The 19732-nt window shown below is 37.5% G+C and overlaps 1 protein-coding gene across 11 annotated transcripts in view; it reads right to left on the bottom strand.

The window, feature by feature from the left end:
* Positions 1–19732, bottom strand: part of LOC131430107 (regulating synaptic membrane exocytosis protein 2) — a 1567561-nt gene that overhangs the window by 25483 nt on the left and 1522346 nt on the right. The gene's annotated exons all lie outside the window — the stretch shown is intronic.

A 19732-nucleotide genomic window follows, 5' to 3' on the forward strand; every position in this document is an offset into this window, starting at 1 on the left:
ATAATATCGCGCATACGAGAACAAACCACGGCGCGAGGCAAAACCATACATACCACTAGGGAGATAATTTCAGAATCCCACGAGGCGATGGAGGTCCAGATCCCCATAGGGGGACCACAAGACACAGCCAGGAGCCGGGCACACCGCGACAATATAATGTGTTAAGCAGCGGGTCTAAACAAAAACATTATGGCGAATCGCACCAGGCGTTCCGAAAGGAACCGTGTAACAAGAAGAGTGTATGAGAGAGAAGATAAACAATGACCAAGTGCTCGAACGTATGGGCAAAACCACAAAATACCCGTACACAAAGCAGAAGCTGGAACAATTGAAACAATTATGAAACGGCGGAGCGTTCGTAGCAGCAGGGACGCCAAAACAATTGAAATAATAACCATAACAACCACAACAACTATAGACAAATACTAAACAAGAGGCCGTTCTAGTGGACAGTGGACCGAACACCCCATGACATTATTCATAAGCAGGACTTAAAAATGAATAAACGTGAAATTCAAAGATCTATTTCACAGTTGAGCAATCAAGTCGGGCAAATCACAGATATGATACAATAAATGAGCCGGCAAGATGCAGCCAAGATGAATCTTGGGTCAGTAAACCAAAAACTATTAGAAAGAAAGTTTTAATCGATCAATAGTCTAGGTACAACCGAGGCAGAATATATAATGTAAGACGTAAATCTAAAAGTAAAATTCAACGTAGTCAAAGAATTGGGGTTCAATGGAATTCTCAGGGTGGACTACATAAATAGATACGCCACAAGTTTAGGAAAAACAAAAATGGAATAATATACATGCAGTTCAGCACGAAAGTGAGACCTTGTCCAAGAGGATCATTATATTTAGTACAGGGTAAAGAACCCATGCGGGAGAGGAGACACAGAGAAACGCCAATGGGCGCTAACAAACAAACAGAGATACGGCTAGACAAGCTAAATATGGGAAAACCATTATACGAACACCTAAAGGCGCTGCCCGACAGTACAACTAAATTAGACAACAACTGGAAAATAAAAAAATCTCCAAGTAGAGATAGGACAACCGAAAAACATATTAGAACTGATGCAGAGAATGGCAAAAATGAAGTAATTATCGTTAATGCTGAAGTCATGGAGGACATTTTATCAAAGTATAATAAATATAAAATGAACCAAAAAGTGAATAAAAATAATAACATTAATGCACCGTATCAGAACAACTATGATATATACAAAAACGACGATCGTTCAGATAGTATGCTTCCCTGTTGTGGGACTAATATTAATAATGAAAAAGGAAAAGATTTTATAGCTGAAGAGCGTGACGAGAAAGACAAATGTTTCCTTGATTTAGATACAAATCAAGACGTAATTCTTATGAAAAAAAGAAACGTCGACGTTCCAAAGATTAATGAATATGGTACGATATGAGATAGAAGGGGTTAAAGCAATCATCTATCTTAATGATATAACTGTTACCATTGAAGAACACAATGAAAACTTACGCAAAGTTTTAGAGGCTCTCCGCCGACATAATCTAAAAGTCGAACCAGGTAAATGCCAAATTTTGAAAAATGAAATAAAGTATTTAGGACATGTAATTGACAAAGAAGCAATTCGTCCTATGGAGGACAATATGAAAAAGTAAAAAATATGGCTGAACCAAAAACAGTCAAAGGTGTTCGCTCATTCTTAGGAACAGTAAATTTCTACGGAAAATTCATACCTCACATAGCAGAGAAACGTAAAGCATTGAACGATCTCTTGTGAAAGAATGTTATGTTTACTTGGACAGAAGAGTGTCAAAAATCTTTTGAAGAATTGCGAAAGTTTTTAACTTCTGAAACACTATTGGTTTGACCGAACTATAAAGATACGTTCGTGATCACGACAGATGCAAGTGAGTATGCTACTGGAGCAGTACTCTTGAATGGAAAATCGATCGATAGGCCCATTTCATATGCAAGCAGAGGTCTAGTAGGTGCTGAAAGAAAGTACCATACGATTGAAAAAGAATTGCTAGCCATCGTATGGGCAGTGAACCGTTTTAAACATTTTATTTATAATCAGAAATGTATTGTATACACTGATCATAGACAGCTGATCTCAATTTGGCATTTAAAAGAAACCTCGCCTACGCTAACGCGTCTACGTCTGAAGCTACAAGGGTTGCAAATGGACATTTGCTATGAACAAGGCAAATACAATGTTGTGGCAGACTTATCTAGACTCAGTTTTTGCAATGACTGAGCGGAAATATACATTGCAGAAGCCAAGTGAAAGAAAAATTAACAGAAAGATGATTTTTTTTGGAAAAAGATACCCTCAGAGACAGGACTCGAACCTGCGTTCTTATGCATTCCGTGCATACGCGCTACCATTTCGCCACTCTGATCTTGCTTTAGCCACTCTAAAACTCGAAACAGACATAGTAGCAACGTACATCGAACATGGTCTACATCCTGGCCGTCACCCGACCGATACCTTCTATCCAAACATATTCTCTGTCCACCAAACACTAGTCCTCTCGCTTTATACTTATTTCTCCGATCAAGCATTGAGTAGGAGAGTGTATTTATAATCGCTTGTCACCTTCTTTAATGGTGCCAGTCGCTGGCTGGACATCGTCAGCGACAGACTTCTATGAAGGTTGTATTGATTGTCTGCCTTTTCCTACCAGAAGCAGATTGTTACGGAAAATCAAACCGCAATTGTTTTTAACGATTTATTAATTTTAGTTTGACGTAAAGCCGCCATGACTAAGTTCAGATTTTGCAATGACTGAGCGGAAATATATATTGGAGAAGCCAAGTGAAAGAAAAATTAACAGAAAGGATGAATTTTTTTGGAAAAAGATACGCTCAGAGACAGGACTCGAACCTGCGTTCTTATGCATTCCGTGCATATGCGCTACCATTTCGCCACTCTGATCTTGCTTTAGCCACTCTAAAACTCGAAACAGACATAGTAGCAACGTACATCGAACATGGTCTACATCCTGGCCGTCACCCGACTGATACCTTCTATCCAAACATCTTCTCTGTCCATCAAACACTAGTCCTCTCGCTTTATACTTATTTCTCCGATCAAGCATTGAGTAGGAGAGTGTAATTATAATCGCTTGTCACATTCTTTAATGGTGCCAGTCGCTGGCTGGACATCGTCAGCGACAGACTCCTATGAAGGTTGTATTGATTGTCTGCCCTTTCCTACCAGAAGCAGATTGTTACGGAAAATCAAACCATAAATGGCCATAAATGCGTCGAAAACAAAATACATGAGGGGAAGAGGCTCAAGAGAAGAAACACTACGCCTCATACCACGAATATTGATAGACGGTGACGATATCGAGGTGGTTGACGAGTTCATGTATTTGGGCTCACTGGTGACCGCCGATAATGACACCAGCAGAGATATTCATAGACGTATTTTGGCAGGGAATCGTGCGTACTTTGGACTCAGAAAAATCCTCCGATCGAGAAAAGTACGCCACCGCACGAAATTGACCATCTACAAAACGCTAATTAGACCGGTTGTTCTCTATGGCCACGAGACCTGGACTATGTTGACAGATGACCAACGCGCCCTCAGTGTTTTCGAAAGAAAGGTACTGAGGACCATCTATAGCGAAGTGCAGATGGAAGACGGAACGTGGAGACGGCGTATGAATCCCGAGTTGCAACAGCTGCTAGGAGAACCACCTATCGTACGGAAAGCTGAAATCGGACGTCTACGATGGGCTGGGCATGTCATAAGGATGTCGGACGACAGCCCAGTGAAAATGGTTCTTGAATCTAATCCGACTGGTACAAGAAGAAGAGGAGCGCAGCGAGCAAGGTGGATCGATCAAGTGAAGGGTGATCTCAGAAGCATCCGTGCCTTGAGTGGCTGGCGACGAGCAGCCATGGACCGAGTTACGTGGAGACGTATGCTTGATATAGCAAAGGACACCCCAGGCCTATAGCTGTTAGGTAAGGTAAGTAAGTACACAGTGCCCGGTCATAGCACGTCAAATAGCAACCTCATCTTCTCGAGTGTGCAAGGCCTAGGCGTCCGCGAACAGTCCCAACGTCGCCGAACCCAGGCCAGGAGTTCACATACGAGTTCTCTGGCGGATATAGTCCTGAATTCGCCGAGGGCAACTCTACCGAGAAATATTCACCAGAAGTGGATAGAGGTCACGTCCGATGGCGTCCCCATCGATAGACCAGAAAGGCCTGTAAGAAAAAGAAAAAAACATTATTTAATATATGTTTTTTTCTTCCGCATGAAAAAGACATAAAAAACAGTATACTTACGTCAAGAATGGCTGTCGGGTAGGGGATCTCCCCCACAGCCATTCTGTCTACCGAAGTCGGCACCGAATACCAGGTGAATATTTCTGCAGCTCACTTTACTCTCTCAAAAACATAACACCTGTTTTAATCCACCAAGTGGTGTAATGATGACTTTCTCATATATAATATTGTGGTATTCTATTCAAAATGTACTCCCAGCACCGGAACCCGAAAACCGGTATAATCGAATTCGGTTCGTACGGAGTGAGAAAGGCACAAAGAACTAACGATAACCCATGCCAAACGACAGGCCCAAATATCAAAAGCCACGCAAGGGCGTGCGCGTCGTTCAATTTTTGCAAAATCGGCAGCAGCGCGAACCAAACCAGCAGCCTCGCTATCCAGCCGCGGGACTAGATTATAAACGCATGAAATAAATGTCATTAATGCAGTAGAAAATATGTAATGCGGCTCACAAAAAACTGAGGGACACATCCAGGAATATAACGGTCCGATGAACTTGGACCCAGGATCCCGCGTCTCCGGAACCGAATAGGATAAGGGGAACGATTCAAAAGAAGGGTGATAAAATAATAATAATAATAATAATAAATTATTTGTAGCGAGATCATTTTAATAAGAAAACGGGCGCGGAGTCAAATCCAGGTTGTGTAAGTACAATCGCCAAATGTCAGCAAACGAAAAAAATATAAACCAAGCGACATTCATACAGCAATCGCAACCAAGTAAAATGTCACCAATGGCACAGAAGAAAAAACATACGACGTGCGCATTTCTTTCCGACACACGCGGAAACGAACTTAATGTATGAGGCGCAGAGTATAAGGAGGTTAAGGAAAACAACTATGAAGCGACTACCATGATACATGACATTCATGGGATACGACGTTAATGTTAGAAGATATATTGACGCGTGACAATATAGCCAGGTAATTTGCATACAAAATGAATGCACGCGTCTGTGCGGCGAAAAGGCATTTCAAATTGCAATGATACGTAAACAAAAAGGACGTCCTATAACACTACGAGCCCCTAAATTTCGAACAAATAGTAACAACTTTTAAGGGTTATTAGTATTATTTTCTTTGTTTGTGCTATAATCTTACGTAAAATTACTTAATAATGAAGCCAAGAGATTTCACCTACGGAATGCGTCGGCTTGTATCCAGTATCATGACGGCTGTCGGGGTATTAGGAGGCAACAGCGGAAGTTACGATGGCAACCTCATGTTACAAAAGCTGGGGGTAACGCGAGTGATAAGCAGATCATATGATGTTAGGGTGAGTGTAGATTTGGTAGAATTACAAACAAATATGAACAGGGCTAGACAGGGCGTAGAGGTTCTGGTGGAGGACTGCAAAGCTGCACCGGGGACGATAGACCAGGTGCAGTGAGTTAATTAAAATGCTGGAGGAAGAGAGTCGATTCAATTTATAACTTGGTGAATGAGTCAGTACACCAGATAGATCTGAAGGTTATACAGACTTCCCTCTGACAGAAAGCGGATATTTAGGTTGGAAATATTTAGTATGGCAAAAATCACACACCTTATAGATGAAAGGTGTATATTGAAAATAAAACTAGCTATACCATTGGTTACGAAAGGGGAGTTCACGACACTTAGGGGCGTAGTAATGCCACGAATGCATGGTAACATAGTCACGCTAACATATCTGAAGAGAAACATAATAATGGTAGAGAAGAACAGGAGATGGGGGTATGTCACAGATGACAAGACGTACAAAGGATGGAGTGACTATGTCGGGACGAAGATATGTAATATGACTAAAATGGAAGGCAATCTAGAAACAAGCAGCGAATGCATCGCAACTATGGTTTTTAAAAAAACGGCAAGGACCTGTGATGCCCGCGCACTCAGAGTTAATCACACATTGTGGTTCTAAACAGCGCGGCCAAATAGATGGGTATATGTGGCGCCACGACCAACCGAAATTAATAAAACACAAACTAATTGAAATGAGAAAAAAGAGATATTAGGAGTAGGGACTATGGAATTGAAATACGGCACGATGCTAAAAACAAGTGAGGTAATCATCAAACACCAGGCTAAAAAAGAAGCCGAGAAAACATATCTCAGAAAAATCTTGGAGGAGTCAATAGAACAAAAGGAGATATCGAAACACAAAGATATACCGGTATTGGAAAAAAGGAGCAAGCTCTACACTTATATAAACAACAAACGTCTCTTTGATATAGGAACAGACGTGAAAAACTAAAAGAGGAAAAATTAGAGAATCCGCACCACTGGAATACCCATGGATAAGCATAAGCATGGTTATCATAATATGCCTAGGCGTAGTAAGTGGTTGTGCCTATTGCATAAAAGGAAAATTTCATGTTGCAGTAGAACTAGCTTAACCAGGAACAACATAAAAAGAAAAGATAGACGAGTATATGAGGTTCCAATAGAGCTATGCGAAGTTAAGGTCGCTAAACAAAAAAAGGCGGGTGGGTAATGTCAGACATAACTGGATGTCGTGAATACGAAAAAACTGGCAAGCTCCCATCACTTTTCCGAATATCAGTTAGTTGATTGATTGTATGAATTGTACAAGCTTTCCCCTTTTTCACTAATAGAGTTTGAAGCGATGCACCTACATTAAAGTACAGATTAGTTACATTAAACAGCTACTATTCTACAGCTATATATTCCAAACTTGAAACAATTCCTTTTTATTTGCCAATATAGGAGGCTAGGTACGACAAATTTGTAGTTTATTTTTATTGAAGCTATGAAGTTCGAAGATATCTGATTTATCTCGAAATTTCAGTACGAAACAATTGCAATGGCCTGGTCTGAAATGTATCGACGATCTTCCGTATGCAAGTCATTTTAATAATAATAATGATAATAATAATATTAATAATAATAATAATAATAATAATAATAATAATAATAATAATAATAATAATAATAATAATAATAATAATAATAATAATAATAATAATAATAATAATAATAATAATAATAATAATAATAATAATAATAATAATAATAATAATAATAATAATAATAATAATAATAATAATAATAATAATAATAATAATAATAACAATAATAATAAAAATAATAATAATAATAATAATAATAAAAATAATAATAATATTAATAATAATAATAATAATAATAATAATAATACAGATTAATCTGTACATATATGTATGTATAAATAAAATACAGATTAACCTGTGTATATGGCAACCCTGTATCGCATGGCATATTTTCACACGACCCCATACTAGTACAAAGATGTGTTCAACATCATCACATTCGCTTTCGCATTGCCGTTCGTAATTGAATGTGTTAGTGACGGTACAAATCTGCCTTTTTTCCGGTTTTCGGTGCCATCTAGCTGACAGTGTCTCGTACGTTCAGAGTAGCTGCTTTAACTTAAATGACGCTATTTCTCACATCACATTTCATTTTATACCTGCTACTGATAACGGTGTAGGGACGTCCCCTTTGTTAGAATACCTTTCCTGTAGGCAGAACGGAAAACAGTGAAACGATATAAATGAGAGAGTTAGTATAGCAGCAGCCAGTAATACTGCATTGGCTGTCGAGCTGTTAACAGCATCTTGTGGAATTTTTACGCAGAAACACGCACACAGGAGGAAGAGTTAAGAGCAAGGCAAAGTCTCGTTCGAACCGTGCTGGTCTGCAGTTCCCAGTTGCAAAATCCATCGTCTGCTCCGGAAGGGAAACTACACAGAGCGTGTCGGTGCCGGTGCATCGGTCTATCTGGCGACAGTGATGGAGTTCTTGGCTGCCGAAGTGTTGAAATTGGCCGGTAATGCTGCCCGTGACAACAAGAAAACGAAAATCATCCTTCGCCATCTGCAGCTGTCCATCCGTAACGATGAGGAGTTGAAAACCCCGTCCTTTTCAGGACGACCACATCACTGTGATAAAGTATTATTTAGGATTGCTTTAAGTTTAGTCAGTTCTGATACGCCTGGAAAGTAGAATGCGCAAATCAAGTGGAAACATTTGTTCATCTCTTTCATTTGTTCAATTTGTTCAACTCTGTTTCGCACGGCATATTTGTATACTAGTATAAATATGTGTTCAAAATCATCACTTTCGCTTACGCATTGCCGTTCGTAATTGAATGTGTTAGTGACGGTGCAAATTAATTTAACTTCCATCTTGATGAATCTTTTGGTAGGAAATATTGAGATCTGAGATGGTTCTCGCGTGTATCTTTTTTCGGCAATGGGCCTTGCTGGACTTTTTAGCTGCCTTTCTACCGATTTTCGGTGTCATTGTGCTGACGATGTCTCGTGCATTCAGTTCGGGAAACAGTGAGATGACAGTTCCTCGATGTTGCTCTCGTGTGTCTTGTTTCGGGAACAGTTGCTCAGCAAATGGTAGGAAAAATGAACCACTCAACTTTTATGTGAATGCTCTTGTATAGATTCAGACATCTCGCGTTCTGATTGGCTGGTGCATTCATGGGTTAAATCAAACAGGTTTTTCAATAGTGTACTATTGAAAAACTTCAATGTTGTTGCAATACACGTTCAAGTTAAAAGTTTTCGATTCTATTGGTAGTTCGATTATATAAATCCTTCTACAGATCACTGAGCTATGAGCTTTCAAAATACGAGAAAGGCAAACGCGCCTTATGAATTATCTTCTTTGATACTCGTTTATACCAAACATTTCAGAAAAGTTTAATTTTGAACTATTTGAGAATATGTCACAGAACTGAAAATTTTATTATAAAATTGTGATCATATTTCCGATGGCGTGTAGCAAGAATTATGTTGATTCATTAGATATAACATGAGATATTAACGATCAAAAACTTATCACTCTCTCAGAGGGTAAATTTTGAAAAGGCGCCCAATAGTAAAGTAAGTTGTATTTACGACAAAAATATAACGAGAGATATGATATCGAGCCCAATGACGGGAGTATGAGCGACAAACTTTTATCGCAGGGACAAAAACCGAAACCAGAGACGGTAACAAATTTAGGACCGGGGAAAATAGCGCAAGAACTAACCGCACTGAAGGTGAACGTAGGAATAACGAAACAAGCGCAATGGAATGCAGAAAATAATACGAATACAGACCATATTTACATAGAGCCAAGTATAGAGGTGGAAATGCCCCCAGAAACGGAGATGCAGAAGTCCACCGGAATAAAAGGGCGCAAAATCAAAACACAAGGAATATTTTGATAATATGAAAAAAAAAACTGAGTGATTTTGTGTGTGTGTGGACAAGGGGGATTGCAACCTCGGAATAATAAAAATATGCGCACTATATGAATGCACTGATGATCTCTTAAGTGCAAATCACGCACTCAAATCAAGATTTCAATAAAATACGGACACGACAATACGGAAATGTAAAAGTTGAGGACAATACATTTAACAAGGAAACAGAATCTAAGTTATTTTATGGTTACTGTTATTATCAGAAAGGTATTAAAGTCCAGATTTAAGTTTATTTTTAGAAAGGAAAAACATTAACATATGTCGCAAGAATCAGCTCGAGTAGTCCCGGAGAGGAGCAGCGGCATGGATACTAGACAACCGACCAGTTTTGAAGCGATTCCAGTAATGGAACGGAAGGACGACTTCTAAAGCTATGGAGGCGGGGATGGTGAGGCACCATTGAAATGAATACGGCATAGAAGCTAGTGTTGAGACAGTTTAGAAAAGATGGCATATACATTATTGAAATTACGCAACGCAACTTTAATAACAATTTTCTTTCCACAGACACAGACGGGTAGTCGGCCTGCATCTACGAGTTGAAAAGGTTCGGGGTACCTCAACGAAAAAAATATACTTAAACATGGAAACTGCTCTGTTAAATTAAATTCAGTCGTGATAACATATAGACGAATTAAAATATTTCAGAAAATTGAGCGCGTAAAAATACAACGCGTTTTTTCGGTTACGTCACTTATTCAACCATATCTCCGGAACCAAAAGTAACAGCCATTTGATCTTTGAACTTGATCAATGGCTCGATAGTAGCTTTCAAACGAGCATAAGTTTGTTAAAATCGGTTCAGCCATCTCTGAGAAAATTGAGCTCGTAAAAATACAACGCGTTTTGTCTGTTACGTCACTTATACAACCATATCTCCGGAACCAAAAGTAACAGCCATTTGATCTTTGAACTTGAGTAATGGATCGACAGTAGCTTTCAAACGAGCATAAGTTTGTTAAAATCGCTTCAGCCATCTCTGAGAAAATTGAGCGCGTAAAAATATAACGCGTTTTGTCGGTTACGTCACTTATACAATCATATCTCCGGAACCAAAAGTCGCAGTTATTTGATCTTTGAACTTGATCAATGGCCCAACAGTAGCTTTCAATCGAGCATAAGTTTGTTAGAATTGGTTTAGCCATATCTGATAAAATTGAGCGCGTATAAATATCTTCGAAAAGTGCACAGACACACATACTCACACACATACACACACAGACATTTTCCGATCTCGTCGAACTGAGTCGAATGGTATATAACACCATGGGTCTCTGATGCTCCATTCGAAAGATGGTTTTCCCAACAATTCAAATAGAGAAATGCAAAAATACGTATATAAAAGTAATGATAATAACAATCATAGAATAGAGAATATATTACGTAATACGTATAGAAAAATAATGATAATAACAATCATAGAAACGAAAAGTTTTTTTTTCGAGTCCCAAACTCGAAAATAGTCGTCGCAGAAGGAAGGATGTCGGTAGCTTAGCTTCCTAAGAAAACTAAATGGTGTGGTCGCATGCGGTGGCAGGTTGAAGACGAAGGGAACCGTGGAACCACCAAGACGTAAGAAGGAAGAACATTAGAGTTGAAAAATCGAGACAGAAAAGTTACGAAAACGTAGTATGGAAGACCGTGATAACAAATTGTAGTAATGGCAACGTTACAAATTGCTACACCGACAAGTACAACTAAGAACAAAACAAGAAGGAAGTAAACGAAGTCAACAAAGTTAAAGATGACTTGCGTGGATATGCCACAACGTTACAAATTGCTACTCCATATTTTGCTCAGTGAGCATCGCAAAGCTCAACTGAATACCATAAACAAACATATGAAAATCAAAGTTATTAATACGTGGAGAACTAAAACAATACAAATGAGAACACATACACACAAGGACCAGCGTAAGGTTAGAAAAAGTAATTCACGTAGTTAGAAAAATGAAAAAAGGGTTAAAAAAACAAGTTAAGCATCCGTAATTACGAAAACAACAAATTTGTGACCCAGCTACAAACCTTATTATTGTAGACCAATGCATTCGACTTGATGATAACCCTTCAGGTAACGTCAAGCTCAGTAAGTAAGGGGGCATACAGCGCCTTTAGCAAATTTTTCTTTGAATTTGCACTTATTGTAGAACAGTAGGAAGTTGTGAAGGAAACTCGTCAAGCCAACTCTCACATCAGCGTCATCGCAACGATGTTGTAGAAAACTGCAATGTTGTAGAGACTTCATTATAAAAACTTGAACAGTTTCGGGCATTAGTCAGCGCAGCAAAACCGGACGAACCTCCGACTTAAAAATCGCAAGCTCAGCTTGTACTAAAATCTTCGGGCTTCACCCGAAAGTAAATGTTAGGAGCTTTAAAACCCCTATTTAGGAATAGTTTCAAAGAGTTCGCGGAGAGTAGTCGCAAGTCACGGACGTCATAGTTTAGAGCGTAGCCAGTGAAATTTTTATAATGAAATAAAAATATTATTCATTGTGCGATTTCACCAAAAAGAAAAAGGTCGTTCTCGTGTTAATAGTCGTTTTCAAGTAGTACCAATATCATTGTAAGAAAAGAATCCGCTAAATGTGGCAGACAGAAAGGCATGAAAGCAGTTGTTGAATAGTGACAAATAAAGATAAAAATCGTATTTGTCAGCACATAGCCTGATGGTAGCAAGTGGAGAAAGAAACATTCACTGATTGTTACAGATTATATTTACATGGAGCCAAGTATAGAGGTGGAAATGCCTCCAGAAACGGAGATGCAGAAGTCCACCGGAATAAAAGGGGGCAAAATATAAGCACAAGGAATATTTTGATAATATGAAAAAACGATGTTGTAGAAAACTTTGGTATAAGAACATGAAAAGTTACGGGCATTGGTCAGTACAGCAATGTTGTAGAAACTTTGTTATAAAAACTTGAACAGTTTCGGGCATTAGTCAGCGCAGCAATTTTGTAGAAACAAAGTTATTTTTTCGCGGACCCTAGTAACTGCCACTGGTATAGTGACAGTGGTCTCGGCTCTTTTCGTAGAACTTCGGGAGAAAGCCGGACGAACCTCCGACATAAAAATCGCAAGCTCAGCTTGTACTAAAATCTTCGGGCTTCACCCGAAAGTAAACGTTAGGAGCTTTAAAACCCCTATTTGGAAATAGTTTCAAAGAGTTCGCGGAGAATCTTGAAACACCGAAGCAAGGAATAGCTCCTGTGTACGAGCGGCGAGAGGGGTAAATCTTTTGACGCACGAAATGTCATCTAATTAACGAGATATTTTCTTTTTTTTTAACTGTAAACCGCACTTATATTTTTTTTCCTTTCTTACTGGATTTACATTATAACACACTCTTTTCCCTACAGCACATAATCCTGTGCTTGACCTAACTTCTACGTTAATCACTTCCACCGGTTAACCGACGGTCGAGCAAGGTTTTAGTTAGAGATGTCCTGCGGCACAAGCCACCTCTAAGTCTAGATGGAATCTATAGTTTGCAGCACCTGCGTAACAAATGCTACACGGTATAGACTTTGGGGTGGAGTCCTTCGTCCAGTTAGTACCGTCCTGCGTTACAAGCCGATACTAACTCTGGTCGTATGGTTAATCTGATTCCCCGCCTGCGTTACAAACAAGGAAGTAGATCGACCAACGGATGCAAAGTGGAAAAACAACGACGAGCTCCGGTGTTCTGGGTCCAACAGTTGAACCAAGAAGCCCTGATAAATTCAAAAAAACGCCCTTTTTATACTTAAAATATAACTACCTAACCAAAAGCTGTACATATATTCCAACTTTACACATATCTGGAATTCACTGCTAACTCTGGAATTAACTGCTCTTGCAAAATGTTTTTTTAATAACTATTTATTGGAATATCAGTTAAAATTAAAACAGCTGCACTATTTTTTTACCATTTAATTCCACTATTTCACTGTCACGTTATTACACTTTCACAAAGTCACTATACTTTAATGAAGCATAACAAACGTTACAATACAGATACGCGTATTTCGGAATGTTACTTACATCCTTCTTCAGTGTATCGGTTTTATAAAACAAACTTATAAAACCGATACACTGAAGAAGGATGTAAGTAACATTCCGAAATACGCGTATCTGTATTGTAACGTTTGTTATGCTTCATTAAAGTATAGTGACTTTGTGAAAGTGTAATAACGTGACAGTGAAATAGTGGAATTAAATGGTACAAAAATAGTGCAGCTGTTTGAATATATTCCGCTAGCAGCTCCAGGTGAAAAATAGTGAGTTAAAATTAAATTATTAAGATTTAAATTGGGTGTTCAGCCACAAGTGATGACTTTTCAGTCCTATTATATATATGATTTGGTTGCTACCATGAGGACATCATTTGCTTCCGTAATTCTGAGATTTTTGTGTAGGGAAAATTCTAAACCTACTTGTATTGTGTAATGGGGAAAATGAACTTATATACTAACTTACTAACTAATACAGAGAGCGAATCGATTCAATTGAAGATTGCATCGATTTTTGTCGGAATTTGCTTATAATATTATGTGACATTACATCTAATGGTTCTATATTTGTGAGTCTGTGTAACTCATTTGTACTAAACCAGGGAGGACGCTTCAAAATCATTTTTAGAATTTTATTCGGAATCCTTTGAAGCGTTTTCTTCCTGGTGGAACAACAACTCGACCAAATTGGTACTGCATAAAGCATGGCTGGTCTGAAAATTTGTTTATAAATTACCAACTTGTTTTTAGACAGAGCGTAGAATTTCTGTTTATAAGAGGATATAAACATTTAATATATTTATTACACTTCGCCTGGATTCCTTCAATGTGATCCTTGAAAGTGAGTTTTTTGTCATACGTTAAACCTAAGTATTTAGCTTGATCAGACCATGTCAATTCCAAGCCATTCAATTTGAGAATGTGAATATTGTTTGGTTTAAGAAAAGAAGCTTTTGGCTTATGAGGAAACATAATTAATTGCATTTTTTCTGCATTTGGTTTAATTTTTCATTTTGACAGATAATCACTGAAAATATTTCAACTTCTTTGTAGGCGACTGCAGATCACTCTAAGATTTCTACCTGTGGCTAACAGACTTGTGTCGTCACAGAATAGCGATTTCTGACAATCAACGGATAGATTTGGAAGATCAGAAGTGAAAATATTATACAAGATTGGAGCTACGCTCGAACCCTGCAGAGCACCGGCTCGTACGGGTAGCAATTCAGATTTACAATTCTGGTAGCTAACCTGAAGAGTACGATCAGTTAAATAATTTTGAATCATTTTGATCAAATAAATAGGAAACTGGAAATCAGACAGTTTTGCTATTAAACCTTTGTGCCAAACACTGTCGAATGCTTTTTCTATGTCTAGAAGAGCAACTCCATTGGATAACCCAGAAGATTTATTTGCTTTTATCATGTTCGTTACTCTGACAAGTTTATGAGTAGTTGAATGTTCATGATGAAATCCAAACTGCTCTGGTAAAAAAATGAATTCTCATTTATATGAGACATCATTCTCAACAAGATAATTTTTTCAAAAAGTTTACTGATAGAAGAAAGTAAGCTAATTGGTCGATAACTTGATGTTTCTGCCGGGTTTTTATCAAGTTTGAGGATAGGAATTACTTTAGCGTTTTTCCATTTTTTTGGGAAGTAAGCTAATGAAAAACACTTGTTGAAAATTTTAACCAGGAGTCTCAAGGCAACATCGGGAAGATTTTTAATAGGAATATTAAAAATTCCATCATTACCAGAAGCCTTCATGTTATTAAGTTTCCTAATAATTGATTTAATTTCAACAAAATTCGTCTCAATAATGTCATCTTGTGATAACACTTGGGTTGAAATATGATCATATTTCAGTGAGACTTCATTTTCAATAGGACTCACAACGTTCAAATTAAAATTGTGGACACTCTCGAACTGCTGAGCAAGTTTTTGAGCTTTTCCGCCATTTGTAAGAAGTATTTGATTTCCTTCCTTGAGAGCAGGAATTGGTTTCTGAGGTTTCTTAAGAACCTTAGAAAGTTTCCAGAAGGGTTTAGAATATGGTTTAATTTGTTCAACTTCTTTAGCGAAATTTTCATTTCGCAAAAGAGTAAATCTATGTTTATTTTTTTTTGTAAATCCTTAACTATGTTTTTCATAGCAGGATCGCGAGAACGTTGATATTGACGTCGACGAACATTCTTCAACCAAATGAGCAGTTGAAGATTGTCATCGATGATAGGAGAATTTAATTTAGTTTGAGATTTGGGAACTGAAAGATTTCTAGCTTCGATAATGTAATGATTCAAATTATCAATTGCTGTGTCGATGTCCGCCGAATTTTCTAAAATAGTTTCATGACCCACATGATTTTCAATGTGAGATCTGTAATCCAACCAATTAGCTCTATGATAGTTGAATATAGAACTAATTGGATTAATTAAAGCTTCGTTGGAAAGTCTGAATGTTACAGGAAGATGATCTGAGTCAAAGTCAGCATGTGTAATCGGTTCACTACAAATGTGACTTTGATCCGTTAGATCCAGATCAATTGTAGACGGGGTTTTCACGGAAGAGAAATAAGTCGGATTACTGGGATGAAGAACTGTGAAGTAACGAGCTGAGAGTTGATTATGAAGTATTTTACCATTACTGTTATTTTGCCTACGATTCCACTGGAAATGCTTAGCATCTAAGTCCCCTATTACGAAAAATTTCGATCGATATCTTGTGAGTTTTTGCAAATCGCATTTAAAGAAATTTAATTGTTCACCGATGCATTGGAATGGCAAATATGCTCCAGCGATGAAATAAATCCCATGAGTGGTTTCAACTTCGATTCCCAAGCTTTCAATAACTTTAGTATTGAAAGAAGGTAAAATTCGATGTTTATTTTGCCGTTGGACAAAAATGGCAACTCCACCACCCATTCCAGTAAACCTGTCAAATCGATGAACCACATAATGATTACTTTTCAATTTGACATCTGGTTTAAGAAAAGTTTCTGTCACAATGCAATATGGATTTTGTGAACTTGGAGAAAATTATAAAATTCATCTTCACTCGATTTCAAAGATCGAGCATTCCAATTTAAAATATTCAAATAATTATTTAACATCACTGTTAAATTTTAGATTCATTATAATATTATTTGCAAATTGCCATCCGATTTGAAATGCTTCAAAAAGTGATGAAGTCGAATTTATTCGGATGATCATATGAAAAAGTTGATCTTGTAGGTAGATCATTTTATTTTCAGTTATATCGCCTAAATCAACTTCATTTAAAGACGCGAATGGCATTGAAGGAATATTTGTAGGTAGACTGCCATTAGAAGAAGATGATTTGGCCAGTCTACCTATTAATGAATTGTTTTCGTTAGAAGATGAACTGCAAGGCGGTCCTGCGTTTTGATTATTTACATTAGAAGAATTAAGTGGTAGATTTCTACCTGTTATACTGGCATAATTGAAATTAGAAGAAGATGATGACGAGGTCGATCTACCTGTCAATAAATTGTTTTCGTTAAAAGAGAAATTGGCAGACGTACCTGTTTTTTGTTTTGAATTCGAAGAAATAAGTGCCTTAGAAGAATTAGGCGTGGCATTTGTAACGGTTTTTTGATTTTCAGGTATGTTCTGTAAATTTAAGGTTGTTGATTTGACTTGTTGTCTAAGCGAACGAGCGTTTAATATTTTTGTCGTGAATACGACTTACTTTACTACGGGGTGTCTTTTCAAAAATTACCCTCTGAGAGAGTGATAAGTTTTTGATCGTGAATATCTCTTGTTGTATCTAACGAATCAACATAATTTTTGCTACATGCCATCAGAAATATGATCACAATTTTATGATAAAATTTTCAGTTGTGTGACATAATCTCAAATAGTTAAAATTAAACTTTTCTGAAATGTTTGGTATAAAGGAGTATCAAAGAGGATAATTCATATGGCACGTTTGCCTTTATCGTATTTTGAAAGCTCATAGCTCAGTGATCTGTGGAAGGATTTATATAATCTAACTACCAATATTCGAAATTTTTCAACTTAAACGTGTATAGCAAAAGCATTGAAGTATTTCAATAGTACACTATTGAAAAACCTATCTCATTTGACCCATGTCAACACCAGCCAATCAGAACGCGTTCTGTGGAAGAGAACAAAATAGCTGCTGCTGTACAACAAATCGTTCAAGAAAATTTTTCCGGAAAGTGGTGAATATCGTAGTGAGTTCCTCAATTTGGTCCTTCTGAATGCTAGAAAAGAATCCCTACAGCATATTGATAGTTTCTTTCAATAAATTATGCAAATCCGAAAGGAAATAATCGACATAAAAATTCTGTATGCGGCTATTTTTATAGCCGTTAGGACCGCCCATTAGTGAAAAAGCTACAAACGAAATCACATAAAAGGAAATCTCTTAACAAAAATTCAATCAGTTTGGATTCTATCGCCACTGCGAGCAGATGTGTTTTGTGTCGTCTGCACAGCTAGTTTCGCTTCCGACAAGAGCGATTACGTCACAGCTGCCAATCATTTCGATGGATGAAAAAGCAACGTTGGAGAGCATTATAAAAAATCAGCCGTTCTAATGGCTCTAAAAGTTTTCTGAAGAACTATTAGGATGTGTTGTTCGCAAATCGAAAGAAAATATCCTCAGTTTAGTGCAAATGTAGAACAGTTTGGTTAGAGTTTTGCACTTTTCGCTGTGTGAAATTCACAGTAATCGAGATCAAGTGAAGCCTTCTTTGTTTTTGCGAAAAATGTGGAAAAGGGGAATGCATGCATAATTCATACAATTGATCAACTAATTGATATTCGGAAGTGTTAAGGAACATGTCATTTGTTTTCGTATTCACGACATCCAGTTATGTCTCTGACATTACCCACCCGCCTTTTTTCTCTGACAGGACATTTCAAATAATTGGATTTATGATTTCCATTGCAATTTTAACATGAAAATTTATCAGTGGTTTCATTCAGTGGTTTCATTCAGTGGACAAACGTCTATCGAATGCGATTTACCACAATTCAAACACCGTATATCCATTTGACAATTTTTCGTTCCATGGCCGAAGCCTTGGCAACGACGAAATTGCGTTAAGTTGCGATACGATTATGCCGTTTATAATGTTCGCAATGAATTTTAATGTGGGAAATGTAACGTACTTTGTCTAAAGTTTTCAAATTGTTTACATCACTTCGATTGAAGTTTATTAGGTAAAGTTCATGGGAAATTCCAGAGTGTGATGTAGTATAAGTATTACTTGGGGAGGGACAAAACCAAGCAATTCTTTTAGTTCATTTTTAATTTCATCGGTACGTTGATCATTTGATAAGCCTTTCAAGACAGCCTTGAAGGGTCTGTCTGATTTTATATCATATGAATAATATTTATGAGGTTTCTCGGACAAATATCGAATGAGACGTTCGTAATCTTCCAATCCATCAACCAAGACTCGACATTCTCCTCTTCGTCCGATTTGAAATGAGACTTTTACTTCCGGGAGAAAAGTAGAAAGCTCAGTACGGAATGCTTTGAAGTCGGAAATCATCACCGTCACTGGTGGCATAGATTGATGTTTCTTCTCAGAACGACAAGCGTCCATTTTGGGAATTTTTGAAGAATTTTCTTCTAAGTCGCTACAATCGGATTCAGGAAGAATCTCGTAGATATTATTAGACGGCATAGAATCAACGGAAGGGAAATCCGTCCGTTGTCTTTTATTTTTACATTCAGATTCTATAAGATCGTGAATGTTATTAGAAAAATGTTGAATAACGGATTGTGATTTATTCCGTATTGAATTATTTTTAGCCTTAGGCTTGTTGCCTTTCCGGTTGGACGCAGGCATTTTTGAAATGAATGAAATTTTAAATTAAATTAACTAGGCTAAATTGGTCTTCCATTAGACTCCTAGCTAGCCTTAAAAAAGGCTGATTAATTTCTTAGTCACTCTAATATCACTCTTTGTATCACTTAGTCATTCTAATATCACTCTTTGTATAGCCTTGAGAAAGGCTGACTAATTGTTAGTCTTTAAAAAGACTGTTAGTGATTCAGGTAGCCTTGGAAAAGACTGAAGCCTTGAATCAATGAAACTCTAGGTAGCCAGAAAAAATTTCCAGGAGCCAAGAGCTATACGCGTGCGGTGCGAACGACTGTTCAATACCGACTGAAATGCGAAATGTTCTTTT

This window comes from Malaya genurostris, chromosome 2, assembly GCF_030247185.1.
Source record: "Malaya genurostris strain Urasoe2022 chromosome 2, Malgen_1.1, whole genome shotgun sequence".
NCBI lineage: Eukaryota > Metazoa > Arthropoda > Insecta > Diptera > Culicidae > Malaya > Malaya genurostris.